The sequence below is a fragment of the Coregonus lavaretus genome, assembly GCF_964263955.1.
Source record: "Coregonus lavaretus genome assembly, chromosome: 19".
NCBI classification, from domain to species: Eukaryota; Metazoa; Chordata; class Actinopteri; order Salmoniformes; family Salmonidae; genus Coregonus; species Coregonus lavaretus.
The window spans coordinates 16,273,068-16,295,939 of NC_140006.1; the positions used below are offsets into that span (position 1 = coordinate 16,273,068).

General features: G+C 45.4%; 1 protein-coding gene across 1 annotated transcript in view; it reads left to right on the forward strand.

The window, feature by feature from the left end:
• Positions 1-22,872, forward strand: part of LOC311146176 (epidermal growth factor receptor-like) — a 75,759-nt gene that overhangs the window by 10,352 nt on the left and 42,535 nt on the right. The gene's annotated exons all lie outside the window — the stretch shown is intronic.

Here is a 22,872-nt window from a genome sequence, read left to right on the forward strand (position 1 = left end):
GAATCCTCCATAACACTTCCCTACATCTCTCTACAGTCTCTCCATCCATCATCCATTCTTTTCCATCATTTCAGAAAACCCATTACTTTACTTTTCATTAAGGTTCAGGTTGATATCGTCGTTGTGAGTGAAATATAGGTTACAACACTTAAATAACCCTAGAAACAGACTGGCTGTTCATTAGAATCAAGGAGGTGCTTGCCTGGCTATTGTAGCCGCTCTGACAGACCTGGGTTCAAACCGTATTGGTTTTCTTTCAAATACTTTGAGTGTTTGATCAGTGCCAGATGCAAAGGGTTTGCACTTTTGGGACTTTCACGTTGTTTCCATTGCGCCAGGCAAGCTCAGTCAAGTGCAGCTAACGTGCTTGAAAGAAAACAAATACTATTTAAACCCAGGTGTGCTCTCTGATGACCTTCCCAGATTTCTCATCTGCTCAAGCCATTGTTGTGGATATGGCTTCTGGAGCATGGCCATGAGATCTAACTGCTGGCTGGGGGGAAACTCTCTCTCTCTGCTTCTCTCTTTGATAAACTGCTCTACCTCAGAGTGGCAGAGAGAGATTTCATTTGGCGAGACGAGTACAGTTTCACAGAGGGACAATGGTGGCTTTGTAGATTGCAGGTATCCAGGAAGGAACACTGATACCAATGCCGACATGAGCAGGGGCACCCAACTGTGGTTCTTGGCCAAAACTGGTCTTGAAGTGCTGTTAGAAATACCACTATATGTGTCTACATAAAATGAAGATATAGGAGCCCATTGTTATTGCCTGATTTCCATTCTGCCATTAGGACACCATTATTTCCAGCTTGTTATCATTCATCTGGCTTCTGTCCATTTTTGCCTTCATGGAAATGAATCAATTTGTGTCATGATAAGCAGGTCCAGTGCTATTAGGCATACCATATGGTAGGGGTGTGAACTAACGTTTAAATGAAATTAGGACCATTAAGGTCATGAACAGTCAATCATGTTTTTCATTAATTTGATGATATTTGGATGAAACCAGATCAAAGTATGATGACCAAAGTACGAAAAATGACTGTTGCTACTACATTGCTAAAGTTTGATCATAAAGTTACTGGTCCCCTCCTCCGTGTCAAACACTTGGATTCAGGAGACAGGATTTTTAAGGGGATAGGTTGACATCACCCTAACTCTCATTTTAATACACCAATGGTAACATGATATTCTCTTATCTAATTTAATTAAATACTGCCTTGTAACCAACATCGGAGAAGGCATGTTTGCGGAGGGGTATGGTTTACAGTGAGGGAAAAAAGTATTTGATCCTCTGCTGATTTTGTATGTTTGCCCACTGACAAAGAAATGATCAGTCTATAATTTTAATGGTAGGTTTATTTGAACAGTGAGAGACAGAATAACAACAAAAAAATCCAGAAAAACGCATGTCAAAAATGTTAGAAATTGATTTGCATTTTAATGAGGGAAATAAGCATTTAACCCCCTCTCAATCAGAAAGATTTCTGGCTCCCAGGTGTCTTTTATACAGGTAACGAGCTGAGATTAGGAGCAAACTCTTAAAGGGAGTGCTCCTAATCTCAGTTTTTTACCTGTATAAAAGACACCTGTCCACAGAAGCAATCAATCAATCAGATTCCAAACTCTCCACCATGGCCAAGACCAAAGAGCTCTCCAAGGATGTCAGGGACAAGATTGTAGACCTACACAAGGCTGGAATGGGCTACAAGACCATTGCCAAGCAGCTTGGTGAGAAGGTGACAACAGTTGGTGCGATTATTCGCAAATGGAAGAAACACAAAAGAACTGTCAATCTCCCTCGGCCTGGGGCCCCATGCAAGATCTCACCTCGTGGAGATGCAATGATCATGAGAACGGTGAGGAATCAGCCCAGAACTACACGGGAGGATCTTGTCAATGATCTCAAGGCAGCTGGGACCATAGTCACCAAGAAAACAATTGGTAACACACTACGCCGTGAAGGACTGAAATCCTGCAGCGCCCGCAAGGTCCCCCTGCTCAAGAAAGCACATATACAGGGCCGTCTGAAGTTTGCCAATGAACATCTGAATGATTCAGAGAAGAACTGGGTGAAAGTGTTGTGATCAGATGAGACCAAAATCGAGCTCTTTGACATCAACTCAACTCGCCGTGTTTGGAGGAGGAGGAATGCTGCCTATGACCCCAAGAACACCATCCCCACCGTCAAACATGGAGGTGGAAACATTATGCTTTGGGGGTGTTTTTCAGCTAAGGGGACAGGACAACTTCACCGCATCAAAGGGACGATGGACAGGGCCATGTACCGTCAAATCTTGGGTAAGAACCTCCTTCCCTCAGCCAGGGCATTGAAAATGGGTTGTGGATGGGTATTCCAGCATGACAATGACCCAAAACACACGGCCAAGGCAACAAAGGAGTGGCTCAAGAAGAAGCACATTAAGGTCCTGGAGTGGCCTAGCCAGTCTCCAGACCTTAATCCCATATAAAATCTGTGGAGGGAGCTGAAGGTTCGAGTTGCCAAACGTCAGGCTTGGAGAAGATCTGCAAAGAGGAGTGGGACAAAATCCACCCTGAGATATGTGCAAACCTGGTGGCCAACTACAAGAAACGTCTGACCTCTGTGATTGCCAACAAGGGTTTTGCCACCAAGTACTAAGTCATGTTTTGCAGAGGGGTCAAATACTTATTTCCCTCATTAAAATGCAAATCAATTTATAACATTTTTGACATGCGTTCTTTCTGGATTTTGTTGTTGTTATTCTGTCTCTCACTGTTCAAATAAACCTACCATTAAAATTATAGACGGATCATGTCTTTGTCAGTGGGCAAACGTACAAAATCAGCAGCGGATCAAATACTTTTTTCCCTCACTGTATATAGCTAGATGGCTACTCTACAGGTGCTAAGATTTGACTGTAGGGTGTCAGCAAATAAAATTACAAGTTTACACTTAATCTATGGCAAAGATACTTATGTCTCCCCTTTCATCTGTGTCTGGTGTTAGCTAGTAACTGGCTAACTAGGTCTTCAGCCATCATGGAACAAAAGACGGGGAATGGTCATTTAAAACTCTGACACAGTTGTCATGTCAACACATCCGTCAGTGCTGCTGTGAAACGCATCACAAGAGACATGCCAAACGGGAGACGTATATAAACTCAGCAAAAAAAGAAACGTCCCTTTTACAGGACCCTGTCTTTCAAAGATAATTTGTAAAAATCAAAATAACTTCACAGATCTTCATTGTAAAGGGTTTAAACACTGTTTCCCGTGCTTGTTCAATGAACCATAAACAATTAATGAATATGCACCTGTGGAACGTTCGTTAAGACACTAACAGCTTACAGACGGTAGGCAGTTAAGGTCACAGTTATGAAAACTTAGGACACTAAAGAGGCCTTTCTACTGACTCTGAAAAACACCAAAAGAAAGATGCCCAGGGTTCCTGCTCATCTGTGTGAACGTGCCTTAGGCATGCTGCAAGGAGGCATGAGGACTGCAGAAGTGGCCAGGGCAATACATTGCAATGTCCGTACTGTGAGACGCCTAAGACAGCGCTACAGGGAGACAGGACGGACAGCTGATCGTCCTCGCGGTAGCAGACCACGTGTAACAACACCTGCACAGGATCAGTACATCCGAACATCACACCTGCGGGAAAGGTACAGGATGGCAACAACAACTGCCCGAGTTACACCAGGAACGCACAATCCCTCCATCAGTGCTCAGACTGTCCGCAATAGGCTGAGAGAGGCTGGACTGAGGGCTTGTAGGCTTGTTGTAAGGCAGGTTCTCACCAGACATCACCGGCAACAATGGGCACAAACCCACCGTCGCTGGACCAGACAGGACTGGCAAAAAGTGCTCTTCACTGACGAGTCGCGGTTTTGTCTCACCAAGGGTGATGGTCGGATTTGCGTTTATCGTCGGAATGAGCGTTACACCGAGGCCTGTACTCTGGAGCGGGATCGATTTGGAGGTGGAGGGTCCGTCATGGTCTGGGGCGGTGTGTCACAGCATCATCGGACTGAGCTTGTTGTCATTGCAGGCAATCTCAACGCTGTGCGTTACAGGGAAGACACCCTCCTCCCTCATGTGGTACCCTTCCTGCAGGCTCATCCTGACATGACCCTCCAGCATGTCAATGCCACCAAATCAAATCAAATCAAATTTGATTTGCCACATGCGCCGAATCAACAGGTATAGACATTACAGTGAAATGCTTACTTACAAGCCCTTAACCAACAATGCAGTTTTTTAAAAGAAAAATTTAAAATAAATGTTAATTAAGAAAAATAAGAAATAAAAGCAAATAGCTAAAGAGCAGCAGTAAAATAAAATAGCAGTAGGGAGGCTATATACAGGGGGGTACCGGTACAGAGTCAATGTGTGGGGGCACCGGCTAGTCGAGGTAATTGAGGTCATATGTACATGTGGGTAGAGTTAAAGTGACTATGCATAAATAGTAAATAGAGTAGCAGCAGCGTAAAAGAGGGGGATGGGGTGGGGTGGGGGGGGCAGTGCAAATAGTCCGGGTAGCCATGATTAGCTGTTCAGGAGTCTTATGGCTTGGGGGTAGAAGCTGTTGAGAAGCCTTTTGGACCTAGACATGGCGCTCCGGTACCGCTTGCCGTGCGGTAGCAGAGAGAACAGTCTATGACTAGGGTGGCTTGAGTCTTTGACAATTTTTAGGGCCTTCCTCTGACACCGCCTGGTATAGAGGTCCTGGATGGCAGGAAGCTTGACCCCAGTGATATACTGGGCCGTACACACTACCCTCTGTAGTGCCTTGCGGTCGGAGGCCGAGCAGTTGCCATACCAGGCGGTGATGCAACCAGTCAGGATGCTCTCGATGGTGCAGCTGTAGAACCTTTTGAGGATCTGAGGACCCATGCCAAATATTTTTTTGTCGTGCCCTCTTCACGACTGTCTTGGTGTGTTTGGACCATGATAGTTCGTTGGTGATGTGGACACCAAGGAACTTGAAGCTCTCAACCTGTTCCACTACAGCCCCGTCGATGAGAATGGGCCATACTGCTCGTTCAGTGCGTGATTTTCTGCAAGACAGGAATGTCAGTGTTCTGCCATGGCCAGCGAAGAGCCCGGATCTCAATCCCATTGAGTACGTCTGGGACCTGTTGGATCGGAGGGTGAGGGCTATGGCCATTCCCCCCAGAAATGTCTGGGAACTGTTGTTGGAAGAGTGGGGTAACATCTCACAGCAATAACTGGCAAATCTGGTGCAGTCCATGAGGAGGAGATGCACTGCAGTACTTAATGCAGCTGGTGGCCACACCAGATACTGACTGTTACTTTTGATTTTGACCCCACCTTTCTTCGGGGACACATTATTCAATTGTTCAGTTTATGTCTCAGTTGTTGAATCTTATGTTCATACAAATATTTCACATGTTAAGTTTGCTGAAAATAGTTGACAGTGAGAGGACGTTTCTTTTTTTGCTGAGTTTATATATTTTACATAATTGATGCAATTTCAACGTTGTTTGAGTTGCTTTGTGTATCACCACATTTTCTTGAGATAATTTTACTGCAGCACTGATCACTGCATCCAAGTTTCTTGACATAGGCATTTCAAAGAGCTGTCAGTCAAGGCGAGGCAATGAATATAAGCTCCCTGCCCACTCAGCCTATCTTTTCAATCTTCCTGGCAGTTAGCCACGAGAGAAACATTTATTTTCTTCTTTCTTTATATAGCATTTCTAGCCCCCAAAAATATTATGGGTGATATTTTAGTCACTCAAAAGCCTATTTTACATGGGATTCAGAATGACTGTTCGGGACTTTTACCTTACCAAAAAACTCTGTTTTAAATTTTCTTCCTCCCACAAAATAGAAATCGCAGTGCAGTTATCACAAAACATATCATTTTCTGTGTTATAGCCTAACTAGTTGATATACTATAAAGGCCTGGTGAAAGTTCTGTAATTTGAATAAAAACAGAGAGGAACATGCAAACTTTAGGCTACTTTGGTGAATTTGTGAGGCATTTGCGAGACAGATTATCAAGGCATATGCGTAACACATTTTTTGTCTGCCTGCCCCCTCCTCTCTCTCTCTCTCACGTTGGGGTGTATTCATTATGCCGATTATGTTGCAAAACGTTTCTTAAACGGAAGCAAACTAAACGGGGAGGGACCTATCTGAATTTTAGTTCTGTTTTGCAACTGTTTGGACTAATGATTACACCCCTGCTCTTTCTCTTCGCTAATGATGCAAGTGTGTGTTCAGTCTTCAGTCTGTTGCATGTAGAATATCCTAGCCTATTCATTGATGATAGGCCCTGCTTTACTGAAGTTGGGAGACATTGCAAGTCAAGAAATTGCAAGATACATCATTCCATTGCGAGGTACAGCTTTTGATTTGTCGATAGATAGGTCTAGTGCACGGTTCTGACTGTCTGCCTGGTGGCCGACCTGCCTGTACTGTGCCCCTCCCCTCTCTCTCTGTCCCTCGCTAGCTCGCTATGAAAGATGCGAGTGTTTGTGTTCTCGGAAGTACAGCAACTAATAAGTCTCCTTCATTCCAAAAATACTGAATCTTAGTAGTCGATTCCTAGTGGAATTGAATCTTGACACTCAGAAATGGGAGTAGACACCGGGAGTTGACGTACAAGGAGTCGAGGAATCAATTCTTTTGGAGTCGACTCTCCACCACTACGTCATCGTCGTTAACAGTTGGAAAAATGGCAGAGAAAGGCAAGCGACAGCAATGATGTCCTGTATGGCAATACTTTGAGAAGTTCAATGAGAAGGAAATTCAAACTTTGGAATTGAGGTAGGCCTACAGTAATGGTAGTACAGGTGCAATGCTTAACCATCTGAAAGGGACCCACCGTGAGACCCAAACCATTGCTGGAAGCAGTGCAGCTGCATTGTGAATTCACATGGAATTTCATAAATTTTTCTAATAGTTCAACGGGAAACCGATAAAACAAATGTTTAAACGTCAAGAAATGTTTTCCATTTGTCACATCCCTACCAGATGGTCAACAGTGATTTCAGTGATGGAAATTATTATCTCACACAGACACACTTACAGTTGATTATCAATAGACACTATTTGTATACCTAGGTAGACTACTATGTCATCACCAATGCAGAATCCTGAAGTTTGAAACACATACGAATTTGGAACACTGAGTATTATACTGAACAAAAATATAAACGCAACATGCAACCATTTCAAAGATTTCACTGAGTTACAGTTCATATAAGGAAATCATTCAAGAAATAAATTCATTAGGCCCTAATCTATGGATTTCACATGACTGGGTTTGGCCGGCTGGGATGTCTTTGTCCCATCACGCTCTAGCGACTCCTTGTGGCTCCGTACGGCGTTTCCTCCGACACATTGGTGAGGCTGGCTTCCGGGTTAAGCGAGCAGTGTGTCAAGAAGCAGTGCGGCTTGGCGGGGTCGTGTTTCGGAGGACGCATGAATCTCGACCTACGCCTCTCCCGAGTCCGTACGGGAGTTGCAGCGATGAGACAAGACTGTATCTACCAATTGGATATCATGAAATTGGGGAGAAAAAGGGGTAAAAATTACAAAAAAATTAAGAAACCACCCCCACCATGGGGCACTCTTTTCACAACATTGACATCAGCAAACCGCTCGCCCACACGACGCAATACACGCTGTCTGCCATCTGCCCGGTACAGTTGAAACTGGAATTCATCCGTGAAGAGCACACTTCTCCAGCGTGCCAGTGGCCATCAAAGGCGAGCATTTGTCCACTGAAGTCGGTTACGACGCCGAACTACATTCAGGTCAAGACCCTGGTGAGGACGACAAGCACGCAGATGAGCTTCCCTGAGACGGTTTCTGACAGTTTGTGCAGAAATCCTTTGGTTGTGCAAACCCACAGTTTCATCAGCTGTCTGGGTGGCTGGTCTCAGATGATCCCGCACGTACTGCCAAATTCTCTAAAACGACATTGGAGGCAGCTTATGTGACAAAACTGCACATTATAGAGTGGCCTTTTATTGTCCCCAACACAAGGTGCACCTTTGTAATGATCATGCTGTTTAATCAGCTTCTTGATATGCCACATCTGTCAGGTGGATGGATTATCTTGGTAAAGGAGAAAAGCTCACTAACAGGGATGTAAACGCATTTGTGCACAACAGTTGAGATAAATAAACTTTGTGTGTATGGAACATTTCTGAGATCTTGAAACATGGGACCAACACTTTACATGTTGTGTTTATATTTTTGTTCAGTGTAGATATGCTTTGGAGAAGGGGCGTTGTCTGCATGTAGTTACTAGAGCTGGGCGATATGGAGAAGAATTCATAACTCGATAAATTGTCTGAATTGATGCGATAATGATAATGGAGCAATACGTTTATAACATAAATGTGCTTAAAACATGTTTTTTTATGATCCTTTAAACTACTACTACTAGTTTGGCCAGCTGGGAGCTCTGTAGCTCAATTGGTAGAGCATGGCACTTGTAACGCCAGGGTAGTGGGTTCGATCCCCGGGACCACCCATACATAAAAATGTATGCACACATGACTGTAAGTCGCTTTGGATAAAAGCGCCTGCTAAATGGCATATTATTATTATAGTTTTATGGTTGAAGCCATCAATTGTCTCATTAATAATCACCCATATTACAAAACGTATTTCATTTTAAACTTACATTTCTCTAGTATAGGCTACTTATCGTAATGAACGATATCAGCAAAATGCGATAAGTGATCGGTATGGTCGGTGTCGATAATTTTTGGTTTATTGTCCCAGCACTAGTAGTTACTCATTGAGCTAATTTCAATCCTTTGTTTGTACATGGTAACAGAGTAATGGAGTGCTTTTATAGCCTTTCCATGATCCAGTGGGTCATCTGTAGCTGTGTGAGAGGCTCCAGTGGAAAGAGACGCAGGAATTTAGGCTGGAAAAACTAGCTAAAGGCCCTGCTGCTATCTTACCATCTCAACAGGTGCAGGCAGTATCGTGCACCAGGAAAACAGCCCATTGCTCACTTGAGTTCTGTGACCCCTTATACTGATTGCAATGAAGCCATATTTTACTAATAAAAAAGTTGATCAGATAATACAGATTGTGAATTGAATGCTTTGACTGAATATTTGTCTTCCCTATAAGCAAAATCACTCTCAATAGCCTTTCTTTTATTGAGGCAGGTTATCACATTATAATTGCGTGCAATTACGTTTTCTCTCCCCAAATATTTCAATTTAATTAGTAAGGTTAAAACACACAGATAACCTAAATATTTTATATGTTGTTGCATAATCTAGAACTCTGTGTATTTTGTAACAGTAGGCCTGCATCAGTATATAGCGGCACACAACTTATATATATTGAACTGCAATAATGGCACAAACAAGACCAGAGGCCTAAGTACAAAAGGGGTTGTATGTAATACCATATAGATGTCAGCTAATTGAAACTTAAAGAACTAACTTCCAGTTCCTTGCTTGTTTTTTGGCAGTTTGGTTGGCTAGTAGGCAAATTAATGCGTTTTCCACTGTGGCCTAGGCCTATCCTGTGGGTCCTTCTCTCTCTCTCTCTGTCTCTCTCTCTCACACACACTTTCACTCTTTCACACTCTCTCACACTCTCTCTCCTCTTGACTCATCTCACAACTAAACCTGGCTCTTCAACAGATTAACCAGTGACTGGAGTCTTTCTTCTCTATCGACCAAAAAATGAAGATTTTATCACCTGAACATACACACAGTGCACATTGATCCTACTTATGTGGTTTACAAAGGATATAACTATTCATAGCGTTTTGTTATTGTGCATATTCATTTCCATATGGCTATGCAGATTATGTGTGTGACAGAGAGAGAGACAAGTAGGATGAACAGATCAATTGGGGGAAAAAGAAACAAGAAAATCAAAGCTACACAAACAACCTTCAGAAAGACAGTGTCAGATTCTTGACATTTGGTTTGGAATATTGCCACATTTCCGTGCTATCCCTCAGTTGCCTATCATAGTCTTTTCTGTCATCTTTATACACTCCCTAACACATTGTATCACATTTAGATACCAGAGCCTGGAATTTCTCCTTTTCTCATCATTCTAGGTGTGGTAACAAGCCTACTCTTGGGTCTTTAAGCAGAACATTTCTGTGGAATATGTCTTGCACAAAAAGGAATCCCCCATTGGGAAGAGAACAATAGCTCCACAAACAAAACAATTGTCTTCGCTTCCCCAAACCATCCTCGGGGCTGGATCAAGGGAGGTGCTGTCTGATTTCAATAATGGGTGCGCTTTCCTAATACCATTTAGCCTCTTCCTGTGTGGTCCATCGGTCTAATAAACTACATGGTTATATTAAAGCTCTATGTGAGTCTTATGTTTGTTTCACATTTCGTTACATTACAGCCTTATTCTAAAATGGATTAAATAAAAAATGGTCCTCATCAATCTACACACAATACCCCATAATGACAAAGGGAAAACAGGTTTTTAGACATTTTTGAGAAAAAAAAGCTTTATTTACATAAGTATTCAGACCCTTTGCTATGAGACTCGAAATTGAGCTCAGGTGCATCCTGTTTCCATTGATCATCCTTGAGATGTTTCTACCACTTGATTGGAGTCCACCTGTGGTAAATTCAATTGATTGGACATGATTTGGTGGTCCTCTATAGCTCAATTGGTAGAGCATGGCGCTTGTAACGCCAGGGTAGTGGGTTCGATCCCCGGGACCACCCATATGTAAAAATGTATGCACACATGACTGTAAGTCGCTTTGGATAAAAGCGTCTGCTAAATGGCATATTATTATTATTATTTGGAAAGGCACACACCTGTCTATATAAGTTCCCACATTTGACAGTGCATGACAGAGCAAAAACCAATCCATGAAGTCAAAGGAATTGTCCGTAGAGCTCCGAAACAGGATTGTGTCGATGCACAGATCTGGGGAAGGGTAACAAAATATGTCTGCAGCATTTAAGGTCCCCAAGAACACAGTGGCCTCCATCACTCTTAAATGGAAGAAGTTTGGAACCACCAAAACTCTTCCTAGAGCTGGCCGCCCGGCCAAACTGAGCAATCAGGGGAGAAGGGCCTTGGTCAGGGAGGTGACCAAGAACCCAATGGTCACTCTGACAGAGCTCCAGAGTTCCTCTGTGGAGATGGGAGAACCTTCCAGAAGGACAGCCATCTCTGCAGCACTCCACCAATCAGGCTTTTATGGGAGAGTGACCAGACGGAAGCCACTCCTCAGTAAAATGCACATGACACCCCACTTGGAGTTTTCCAAAGCACCTAAAGGACTCAGACCGTGAGAAAAAATATTCTCTGGTCTGATGAAACCAAGATTGAACTCTTTGGCCTGAATGCCAAGCGTCACGTCTGGAGGAAACCTGGCACCATCCCTACGGTGAAGCATGGTGGTGGCAGCATCATGCTGTGGGGATGTTTTTCAGCGGCAGGGACTGGGAGACTAGTCAGGATCGAGGGAAAGATGAACAGAGCAGAAAGATCATTGATGAAAACCTGGTCAGGACCTCAGACTGTGGCGAACGTTCGCCTTCCAACAGGACAACGACCCTAAGCACACAGCCAAGACAACGCAGGAGTGGCTTCGGGACAAGTCTCTGAATGTCCTTGAGGGGCCCAGCCAGAGCCCGGACTTGATCCCGATCGAACATCTCTGGAGAGACCTAAAAATAGCTGTGCAGCGACACTCCCCATCCAACCTGACAGAGCTTGAGAGGATCTGCAGAGAAGAATGGGAGAAACTCCTCAAATACAGGTGTGCCAAGCTTGTAGCATCATACCCAAGAAGACTCGAGGCTGTAATCGTTGCCAAAGGTGCTTCAACAAAGTACGGAGTAAAGGGTCTGAATACTTATGTAAATGTGATATTTACGTTTTTGGTATTTTATACATTTGCAAAATTTTCTGAAAACCTGTTTTTGCTTTTTCATTATGGGGTATTGTGTGTAGATTGATGAGGGGGGGGAAACAATTTAATCCATTTAAGAATAAGGCTGTAACGTAACAAAATGTGGGAAAAGTCAAGGGGTCGGAATACTTTCCGAATGCACTGTGTATAGTTAATTTGTCCACTTGTACATGTAGATTCATATTCTCCATATGTTCTGAATCTATTGTGGTTGAGATTCAGGATTTTTGCCTTCTAATTTCCCTCCCAGGTGTAAATCGAAGTTGCTGCTTGTTTTATTATATCCTGATTTTGAGGAATTCCTATTCACTATATAATGCACTACTTTTGGTTTGAACCACGTCTGTCCATCTGCCTGTCTGTGTGGTCCATTTCTGCCCCCCAAAATGCCCTCCTGGAAATATTTCATGGAGTAATCTGAGATTTTCCCCAGGTGTCAGACAGATACCTGTTGGTGTCTGTTGTAATGTGTATATATGACATGTGACCTCTGATTTGTCAGCCTGAGTCGGACTGCTGTAAAGCAGATGTGATTTTCCATACCTGAGGCACTTTCACGCTTACACTGTGTCCCGTAGAGAAAACATTTCCTCTAATCCTCATGTAAGGTTAGACTCTAAAACACATCGTAGATGATTTATGTAAAGATGTGTGTGTGCGTGTGCACGTGTGTGTATATTAGATAGAAGTACAGGGCAATTCCACGTTAACAGAATAATGCTGAGACTCAGATGTTTCACTTTAAAATGTATGTCAAACAAAAACCAATGTTAAAAAGTTGTTAAAAGTTGTCCGTATGCATAGAGTTGCATGGTTTGTTTAACTTTGCTATCATTGTTTTTTGTTTGGCATACATTTTGAGTCTTAGCATCATTCTGTTACTGTGGAATTGCCGTACATAATTTAAAAGTATATACAAATGTACATGCACTCACCGGCCAGTGTATTAGGTACACGAATGGATCACTCCTACAGACAGTGAGTCACGTGTCTGTGGCTTGCTATATAAAGCAGGCAAACCGGCATCGAGGCATTCAGTTACTGTTCGATTGAACGTTAGAATATGCAGAACGAGTGACCTAAGCGACTTTGAGCGTGGTATGATCATCGGTCCCAGGCACGCCGGATCCAGTATCTCAGAAGCGGCCGCCCTCCTGGGCTTTTCAAGCACGACAGTGTCTACGGTTTCCCAAGAATGGTGTGACCAAACAAAAAATATCAGCAGCAGACCTGTGGGCGAAAGCAGCTCATTGATTAGAGAGGTCGAAGGAGAATAGCAAGAATCGTGCAAGCTAACAGGCGGGCCACAAACAGACAAATAACGGCGCAGTACAACAGTGGTGTGCAGAACGGCATCTAGGAACGCACAACTCATCGATCCTTGTCACGGATGGGCTATTACAGCAGACGACCACACCGGGTTCCAATCCTATCAGCTAAAAACAAGAAGAAGCTGATCCAGTGGGAACGCGATCACCAATACTGGACAATTGAGGAGTGCCTGGTCTGACGAATCCCGGTTCCTGTTGCGTCATGCTGATGGCAGAGTCAGGATTTGGCGTAAGCAGGATGAGTCCATGAACCCATCCTGCCTGTTGTCAACAGTACAGGCTGGTGGTGGTACTGCTGTCCAATCTGCAGCAACTGCGTGATGCCATCGTGTCACCATGGACCAACATCCCTGTGGAACATTTCCGATTTAGAGAATCCAGAATCCATGCCCCGAAGAATTCAGGCTGTTCTGGAGGCAAAGGGGAGTCTGACCCGGTTCTAGATGGGTGTACCTAATATACTGGCAGGTGAGTGTGAATACGAATGTACAACTTGCCTGGTAAAGGTAAAATTGTATTGGCTCAACCCAGTACAGAGAACTCAAATGTCTTACAAAACCAAGCGAGCAAACTGTTGATTCAGATAGAAATCCTGTCATGTCTTGTCAGTGAGTTTTCATCACTTGACTACATGTAACTACAGTATGGCATGTTTTCTTTCCCCATGATGGCAGTGCATGCTTTATTTCAATGGGTGTGGTAAAAGAGTTGATCAAGGCCTATATATCTTTCCAATTTCTACTTTAATGTTGCTTTCAGTGCATAGAGACAACATTTTTGCAGACGAACAGACATTGTTTGGTCTAAACGTGCCACCATTTTAAGTACAACTGATTGTGCTTCCTGCAAGGCCATGGCTGAAGAAAAAACCTGAGCCAATAGCGTGAAATGATTGCCTTTAAGAATTCCACTGTTTCTACTGCAAATACATTTTTCTTTCCAGGATACCAACACTGACAGACTTTCAGCCGGATAATTTTGTATTTTGTACCCCCATCTATCTGCCTGTAAACCGTCAGAAAACCACCATCACGTACAGTACTATCACAGTCAAATCAAAATAAAACAAAATGTTAATTGTCACTTGCTTTGTTAACAACAGGTGTAGACTAACAGTGAAATGCTTACTTACGGGTCCTTTCCCAACAATGCAGAGCTAAAGATAAACAATTATAATAATACAATAGTGACACAAGGAATAAATACACAGTCAGTGTTCCTCTAAAGGTTTCTGTGATAGTTCCTGTAATAAGAAGAAAAGGCAGCCTAAACAGAACAACCGTCCAGTGATACATTAACGCCCCCACCCAGCTCCATTCTTCAAAACCCTTCTGTAAATAACTACACGTCTGAATAATGTTGACAGGGGAGTTAAAATCTGAAAGCATGGGCCTTTGACTACATTCTGAAGTCATGCATGCTTTAGGCCTACAGACAGAGCAGTGGCGATGTGTATGCATGTGTGTTATCCCTCTGGCTCCTGATCAATAGCCTCTTTGACACGACTCGTTCTGATGTCTGGATTAACTAAACACACACAAGGTCCCAAGCTTTACTCAACGGGCCAGCTGAGCTGCCTGTAACATCAACAGACCGAGTGATGTCCTGTTTGGTTGTTACATTTTCCGATGCACTTGTTATATATGCTAGAGGGAGAGGGGGAGGGAGAGAGAGAGAGAGGAAAGAGAGAGGGGGGGATGAGAGCGAGAGAGTAGGTAATACATAGTGTAACCATCATCAATGTACATTTTGTTGTTTATTTATTCGCCGCCATTTCGTTTTCTTTTTTATAATCTGATTTGTATTTCATGAAATGTATTGACTGAAGATTACACAATACAACAGCAGTACTGTTGTACCTGTATACATGATTATACAGTATGTACTATTATTATTACTACTGAAATTAACTGTATTTCATTATCCTCATTGCATTGTACTGTATTTACTGAAATGCTGTACCACTATACTGCTTTGGCAATATCTACAAATTGTATTTCATGCCAGTAAAGCAATCTGAATTTGAATTTGAGAGAGAAGAAAAGGGAGAAAAATAGAGAGAAATAGTGTGAGAGCGAGCGCAGACTCAGAGAGATAGAAACAGAGGGAGAGGGAGAAGAAGAGGGAGGAAAGAGAAAGCTAAATGCATGTGCATTCAGCCATTGATCCATACAGACCAAACCTGAATGTATAACCCCATCTCCGTGGAAACCACAACCCGGTTGGACAAAAGGTTCTTCCTTCAGGGCTTTGGCGTCTGCTGTGACACTGGCTTATCTGTCTTCTGGGGTGTTAATGGGCTGTGTAGACATGACTTTTAGACACATTGTTATTTAACCCTTTGGCAACACAGGGAGAAAGGCCAGTTCCTTGGCTGACATGTATGGGCACCAGAGAATGCACTTACAGTTGAAGTCGGAAGTTTACATACACCTTAGCCAAATACATTTAAACTCAGTTTTTCACAATTCCTGACATTTAATCCTAGTAAAAATGCCCTGTCTTAGGTCAGTTAGGATCACCACTTTATTTTAAGAATGTGAAATGTCAGAATAATAGTAGAGAGAATGATTTATTTCAGCTTTTATTTCTTTCATCACATTCCCAGTGGGTCAGAAGTTTACATACACTCAATTAGTATTTGGTAACACTGCCTTTAAATTGTTTAACTTGGGTCAAACCTTTCGAGTAGCCTTCCACAAGCTTCCCACAATAGGTTGGGTGAATTTTGGCCCATTCCTCCTGACAGAGCTGGTGTAACTGAGTCAGGTTTGTTGGCCTCCTTGCTCGCACATGCTTTTTCAGTTCTGCCCACACATTTTCTATAGGATTGAGGTCAGGGCTTTGTGATGGCCACTCCAATACCTTGACTTTGTTGTCCTTAAGCCATTTTGGCACAACTTTGGAAGTATGCTTGGGGTCATTGTCCATTTGGAAGTCCCATTTGCGACCAAGCTTTAACTTCCTGACTGATGTCTTGAGATGTTGCTTCAATATATCCATATAATTTTCCTTCCTCATGATGCCATCTATTTTGTGAAGTGCACCAGTCCCTCCTGCAGCAAAGCACCCCCACAGCATGATGCTGCCACACCCGTGCTTCACGTTTGGGATGGTGTTCTTCGGCTTGCAAGCAACCACCTTTTTCCTCCAAACATAACAATGGTCATTATGGCCAAACAGTTCTATTTTTGTTTCATTAGACCAGAGGACATTTCTCCAAAAAGTATGATCTTTGTCCCCATGTGCAGTTGCAAACCGTAGTCTGGCTTTTTTATGGCGGTTTTGGAGCATTGGCTTCTTCCTTGCTGAGCTGCCTTTCAGGTTATGTCGATATAGGACTTGTTTTACTGTGGATATAGATACTTTTGTACCTGTTTGCTCCAGCATCTTCACAAGGTCCTTTGCTGTTGTTCTGGGATTGATTTGCACTTTTCGCACCAAAGTACGTTCAAATCTAGGAGACAGAACGCGTCTCCTTCCTGAGCGGTATGACGGCTGCGTGGTCCCATGGTGTTTATACTTGCGTACTATTGTTTGTACAGATGAACGTGGTACCTTCAGGCATTTGTGAATTGCTCCCAAGGATGAACCAGACTTGTGGAGGTCTATTTCTTTTGATTTTCCCATGATGTCAAGCAAAGAGGCACTGAGTTTGAAGGTAGGCCTTGAAATACATCCACAGATACACCTCCAATTGACTCAAATGATGTCAATTAGCCTATCAGAAGCTTCTAAAGCCATGACATCATTTTCTGGAATTTTCCAAGCTGTTTAAAGGCACAGTAAACTTAGTGTATTTAAACTTCTGACCCACTGGAATTGTGATACAGTGAATAATAAGTGAAATAATCTGTCTGTAAACAATTGTTGGAAATATTGCTTGTGTCATGCACAAAGTAGATGTCCTAACCAACTTGCCCAAACTATAGTTTGTTAACAAGAAATTTGTGGAGAGGTTGAAAAACGAGTTTTAATAACTCCAACCTAAGTGTATGTAAACTTCCGACTTCAACTGTAGATGGGTCAATGTTTGAGATAATAAGGCCGGAATATCCTGAATTTAACTGATGTACCTCTCTGTTCAAAGAATTTAGGCATAATGCAACTGGTCCAACTTTACATTGTGTCGTTAAAGATTTGTATTAACATATTATTTATGTAGGCAGTTAGTGTAAGCTAACTTCTGTGCAGGTACATGATACAACTACAATACGAGTACTGAATAAGTTGGAGGGAATTGGTAAACCCTCTGTTCACAAACATCTATAGTAGTACCTACGTACTGTATGTTACTGGGGATGAAATTACAGACATTCCACCTGATAACATAGGCTTAGCCCTGTATGAGTTATAGACATGATGATAGGGTAGCAGGCAACACTAGGCAGGCTAGCAGCATGTCATAGCCAGGCCGGGCAGGGTGTGGGAAGAAGATGTCAGCCCTCACTGTCTCACCCTCCAGTACAGCCTTTACAAGCTCGGACAAATCTCAGCTCTGAAACAACGTTTTATCATCCACAGTTCTTTACTGCAGGGAGGATCTGCTTGTTGATATCTAATGGGTATCATCATTCACTATCAATAGCATAGAGATTATCTGTGATTTGTATGTTGTTTGATTAACTTGAGATCCTGGTCAGCAGCACTGTGACTCTTCTTGACATTGTTTGTTGATATCGAGTTGGTATCACATTCCCTATCAATAAGTGATTGGTTTATTCAACTTGATGTTAAAGATATTGATCACTGGTCAGCGTGAGCATGATGGCCCGTCTCTCACCTTTGTAACTGTCTGGTCTTGTAGGTTCAACCAACTGATGCCGCCTCATTGCACTTAAAATTTATTTCCTTTTTTAAAAGGCTGAATGACATAATGACCACATTTACATTTTTAGTCATTTAGCAGACGCTCTTATCCAGAGCGACTTACAGTTAGTGAGTGCATACATTTTCATACTGGCCCCCCGTGGGAAACGAACCCACAACCCTGGCGTTGCAAGCGCCATGCTCTACCAACTGAGCTACAGGGGACTACATGTCATTATAGGAGCCAGAAGGCTGTAAAAAAACAAGTTTCCCATCTCTAGAACAGGGCATGATTTGATGTTCTCATTCCTTGACCACAGAGACTGTACTATGTTACCTTACATTTAACCTTTTATTTATTGAGGTTAGTCTTGTTGAGATAAAATCTCTGTCGAAAGAGACCTGGTTCACATTACCATATTAGGGCACGTATTTCATAATATTCCTGTCACGGTTCAGACAGACGACAAGAGGACCACAATTGCGTCACACCAGAAAGTTTATTAAACTTAAGGGAAAAGGGAAGTAGGGAGTGAGTGAAGGCTCCAGGGGTTATTCCGTCCAATGTGCTGGGTCTGTGCCCCCCCCCAGTGGCAGCGATGCGTCCGATGACGCCGGTGGTTGGTGGTCCAGAAGTCCGGGGTCGAAGAGTAGTCAGGAGTCGTAATGGCAGAAAGCAGGTCTGGTTTTCCTGGGGCAGAAGAGTATCCAAGAATCAGGCAGGTCCGGGGTCACAAAACAAGGGTGAGCCAGAAGCGCGAGCAAACAGGTTCCGGGTGTGAGCTTTGCAGACGATCTGACAAAGGAGAGCTGAAAGACAGGACTTTAAATACTGGGAGAGGTTAGTGGGTAATGCAGCGCAGCTGGCAGAGTAATTAGAGCCGAGCAGAGCAGGGACAGGTGGAGCTAGTTAGGCTGAGTAGAGAGAGAGTGGTGAGCAAAGTGGAAGATAGTGGAAACAAATTAAGGTGGTAACCCGGTGGAGTGAGAGGGCTCATGACAGAACCCCCCCCCCAAGGGACGGCCCCAGAAGTCCCAAGAGCAACACCACGCCGGGCGGGAGGAGGGGAGCCGGAGGAGGGCTAGAACTCCTCCGAACGGTCCGAGCGAACGTCCTCATCCTCGGAGGAAGCCGGAGGGCCGTGGTCGGGAGATGGGACAGGTCCCGAGACAGGATCAGGCACAGGACAGGAAGCCGAGCGGGCAGGACGGTTAGGGATCCCTCTGGGGCGGCCCCTACGGATTGCAGGTTGATCAGGATGCCGTTGGTGGAAGGCGGTGATGAGAGTCCTATCCACAATCCGACTAGCTGGCACCCAGGTCCTTTCCTCAGGTCCATAGCCCTCCCAGTCAATGAGGTACTGGAGACCCCTACCCCTCCGTCTGGACCGAAGCAGGCGGCGGACGGTGTAAACCAGACCACCATCGACGAGCTGTGGAGGAGGAGGACAAGGCGCAGCAGGGACCAGCGGACTCTCATGAATGGGCTTAATCTTAGACACATGGAAAGTGGGGTGCACCCTCATGGAATTAGGCAGTTGGAGCCGGACAGCAGTTGGGCTAATCACTCTTATGATAGGGAATGGGCCAATGAACCGAGGTGCCAGCTTTTGCGACTCCACCCTGAGTGGCAGGTTCCTTGACGACAACCACACCCTTTGACCAACATGGTAGGTGGGAGCAGGGATTCTCCGACGGTTGGCCCCGGTAGTGTAGCTGGCAACGGATCTGAGAAGTGTGGCTCGGGCTTGTGACCAGGTGCGGCGACATCGACGGGCAAAAGCAAGTGCAGATGGGCAAGTAACCTCCCCTTCCTGGCTGGCAAATAGAGGAGGCTGGTATCCATAAACACATTGGAAAGGGGACATACCGATGGCAGAGCAGGTCAGAGAATTGTGTGCGTACTCCACCCATGTCAATTGCTGCGACCAGGAGTGGGGGTTGCGTGAAGTCATGCATCGCAGTGCCTTCTCGAGCTCCTGATTTGCCCGCTCTGACTGCCCATTGGATTGGGGATGGAATCCGGAAGTCAGACTGACTGTGGCTCCCAGCAGGTGACAGAACTCCTTCCAAAAAGCGGAGGAGAATTGTGGACCACGGTCAGAAACTACATCCCTTGGCAGTCCGTGGATCCGGAAGACGTGTTCCAGGACCACCTGGGCGGTCTCCTTGGCGGTTGGGAGCTTGGGGAGGGGAATGAAGTGTGCCATCTTGCTGAATCGGTCAACTATGGTGAGAATGACGGTCATGCCACTTGAAGGGGCCAGCCCCGTGACAAAGTCAAGGGCGATGTGAGACCAGGGACGTCTGGGCACAGGCAGGGGCTGCAGCAATCCGGCTGGGGGCTGGCAGGACGACTTGTGTTGGTTGCAGATGGGGCAGGCTTGGACGAATTCCCGTACATCCTTTCTCAGAGAGGGCCACCAGAACCTCTGGGCGAGCAGGTTGTAAGTGCGGGTGGAGCCAGGGTGACAAGCTAGGCGGGAGTCATGTCCCCACTGAACGACCTGGGACCTCAGGTTTTCGGGGACAAAAAGGCGGTCAGCTGGGCAAGTGCTGGGACCGGGCTGGTTACGGAGAGCTTCCAGCACCTGTTCCTCAACAGCCCAGGTCAGAGCTGCTACGATGCAGGGACTTGGCAGAATCGACACAGGATCCTTGGAGGGGTTGTCATCCTTCTGGAATTGACGGGAGAGGGCGTCTGGCTTGGTGTTGCGTGATCCAGGCCGGTATGACAGAGTGAAATTAAACCTGGTGAAGAACAGGGCCCAGCGGGACTGCCTGGAGTTCAACCGTTTGGCCGTGCGGATGTACTCCAAGTTCTTATGATCGGTCCAAACGAGAAATGGAATGGTGGACCCCTCCAGCCAGTGACGCCACTCCTCCAAGGCAAGCTTCACAGCCAGCAGCTCTCGGTTCCCTATGTCGTAATTGCACTCAGAGGGGGACAACCGACGTGAGAAAAAGGCACAGGGATGGAGCTTCCTATCCTCCGCAGCCCACTGAGAAATCACAGCACCAACTCCCACATCCGAGGCGTCCACCTCCACAATGAATTGCCGGTCCACATCAGGCATCTGGAGGATGGGAGCGGAGGTGAACCTTACCTTGAGGGTACTGAAGGCCTTGTCGGCTGCTGGGGTCCAGGTGAAGGGTTGCTTGGTGCTGGTTAGAGCAGTGAGAGGGGCAGCAACGGTACTGTAGTTCCGGATAAACTTTCTATAGAAGTTAGCAAACCCCAGAAACTGTTGCAGCTTCTTTCTGTTCTCCGGAACTGGCCATGAAGTGACTGCTGATACTTTGGCAGGATCCATTTGGATACTTCCCTCTGCCACTATGTACCCCAGGAAGGCCACTGTCTTGACGTGAAACTCACATTTCTCTGCCTTGGCGTAGAGGGAATTCTCCAGAAGACGATGAAGGACTTGCTGGACATGGCGGGTGTGTTCAGACAGGTTTCTGGAGTAGATTAAGATGTCATCCAGGTAAACGAAGACAAACTTGTTTAACATGTCCCGCAGTACATCATTCACTAGAGCCTGGAACACAGCAGGAGCATTGGTGAGGCCAAAAGGCATAACCAGATACTCGTAGTGGCCGGTTGGTGTATTGAATGCGGTCTTCCATTCATCTCCCTCCCGGATCCGCACTAGGTGGTAAGCGTTTCTGAGATCCAACTTGGTAAAAACAGTGGCTCCCTGGAGCAACTCAAAAGCAGAGGTGAGCAGAGGGAGAGGGTAACGGTTTTTCACTGTGATGTCGTTGAGTCCCCTGTAGTCGATGCAGGGGCGAAGAGATCCGTCCCTCTTCCCCACAAAGAAGAAGCCAGCACCAGCCGGAGATGAAGATGAACGGATCAATCCTGTGGACAGAGAGTCATTGATGTAATCCTCCATGGACTTTCTTTCAGGAGCAGACAACGAATAAAGACGGCCCCTTGGAGGGGCTGTTCCAGGGAGGAGGTCGATGGCACAGTCGTACGGTCGGTGAGGGGGCAGAGATGTGGCTCTAGCTTTGTTAAACACTTCTCTGAGACCATGGTAGCATTCTGGGACATGGGAGAGGTCAGGAGCGGAGTTAGTAGGTACTGGCCGAGGGGGTAGTGCGGCAGCAAGCAGGCAGGTTCGGTGGCAGTCCTCTCCCCACTCCCTGATCACCCCGGTCACCCAGTCGAGCTGAGGGTTGTGCCGGCGGAGCCATGGGTAACCCAGGATGAGGGGTTGGCCTGGAGAGGGGAGCAGGTGAAACTGGATAGTTTCTTGATGGTTTCCGGACAGACCCATCAAGACCGGGGCCGTGACATGAGTGACCGATCCGAGTAAGTGTCCGTCCAGTGCCCGGGCAGGAATAGGAGGTGTCAAACGGAGGTTCTCCAGTCCCAGTTGGCGTGCCAGCTTGATGTCCATTATGTTGGCTTCGGCGCCAGAATCCACCAGAGCAGCCAGGGTGTGAGTTGAGTCAGAGAGGCGGAGGTGAACTTGCAGCAGGGGTTTGCGGTCGGAGGACTGGATGGTCATTGAGCTCAACCGGACTCCCCCTATGCCCGGTGAGCTTCGGCTTTTAAAGGGCAGGTTACCACACGATGTCCATCACCTCCACAATAGAGGCAGAGGTTTGAGGTGAAGCGGCGCTGGCGCTCTGCAGGAGTGAGAGAGGCTCGCCCAATCTCCATAGGCTCAGACTGATCAAGCTGACTTGGGTGAGTGGCAGTAGCTGACAGGAGCCCAGTCGGATCTCTCCGAATGCCGGTAGTTGGTGGACCTTGGCGCCCCCTCTCACGACGACGGGTCTGTATCCTTCTGTCGATCCGGACAGTCAGTGCGATGGCTT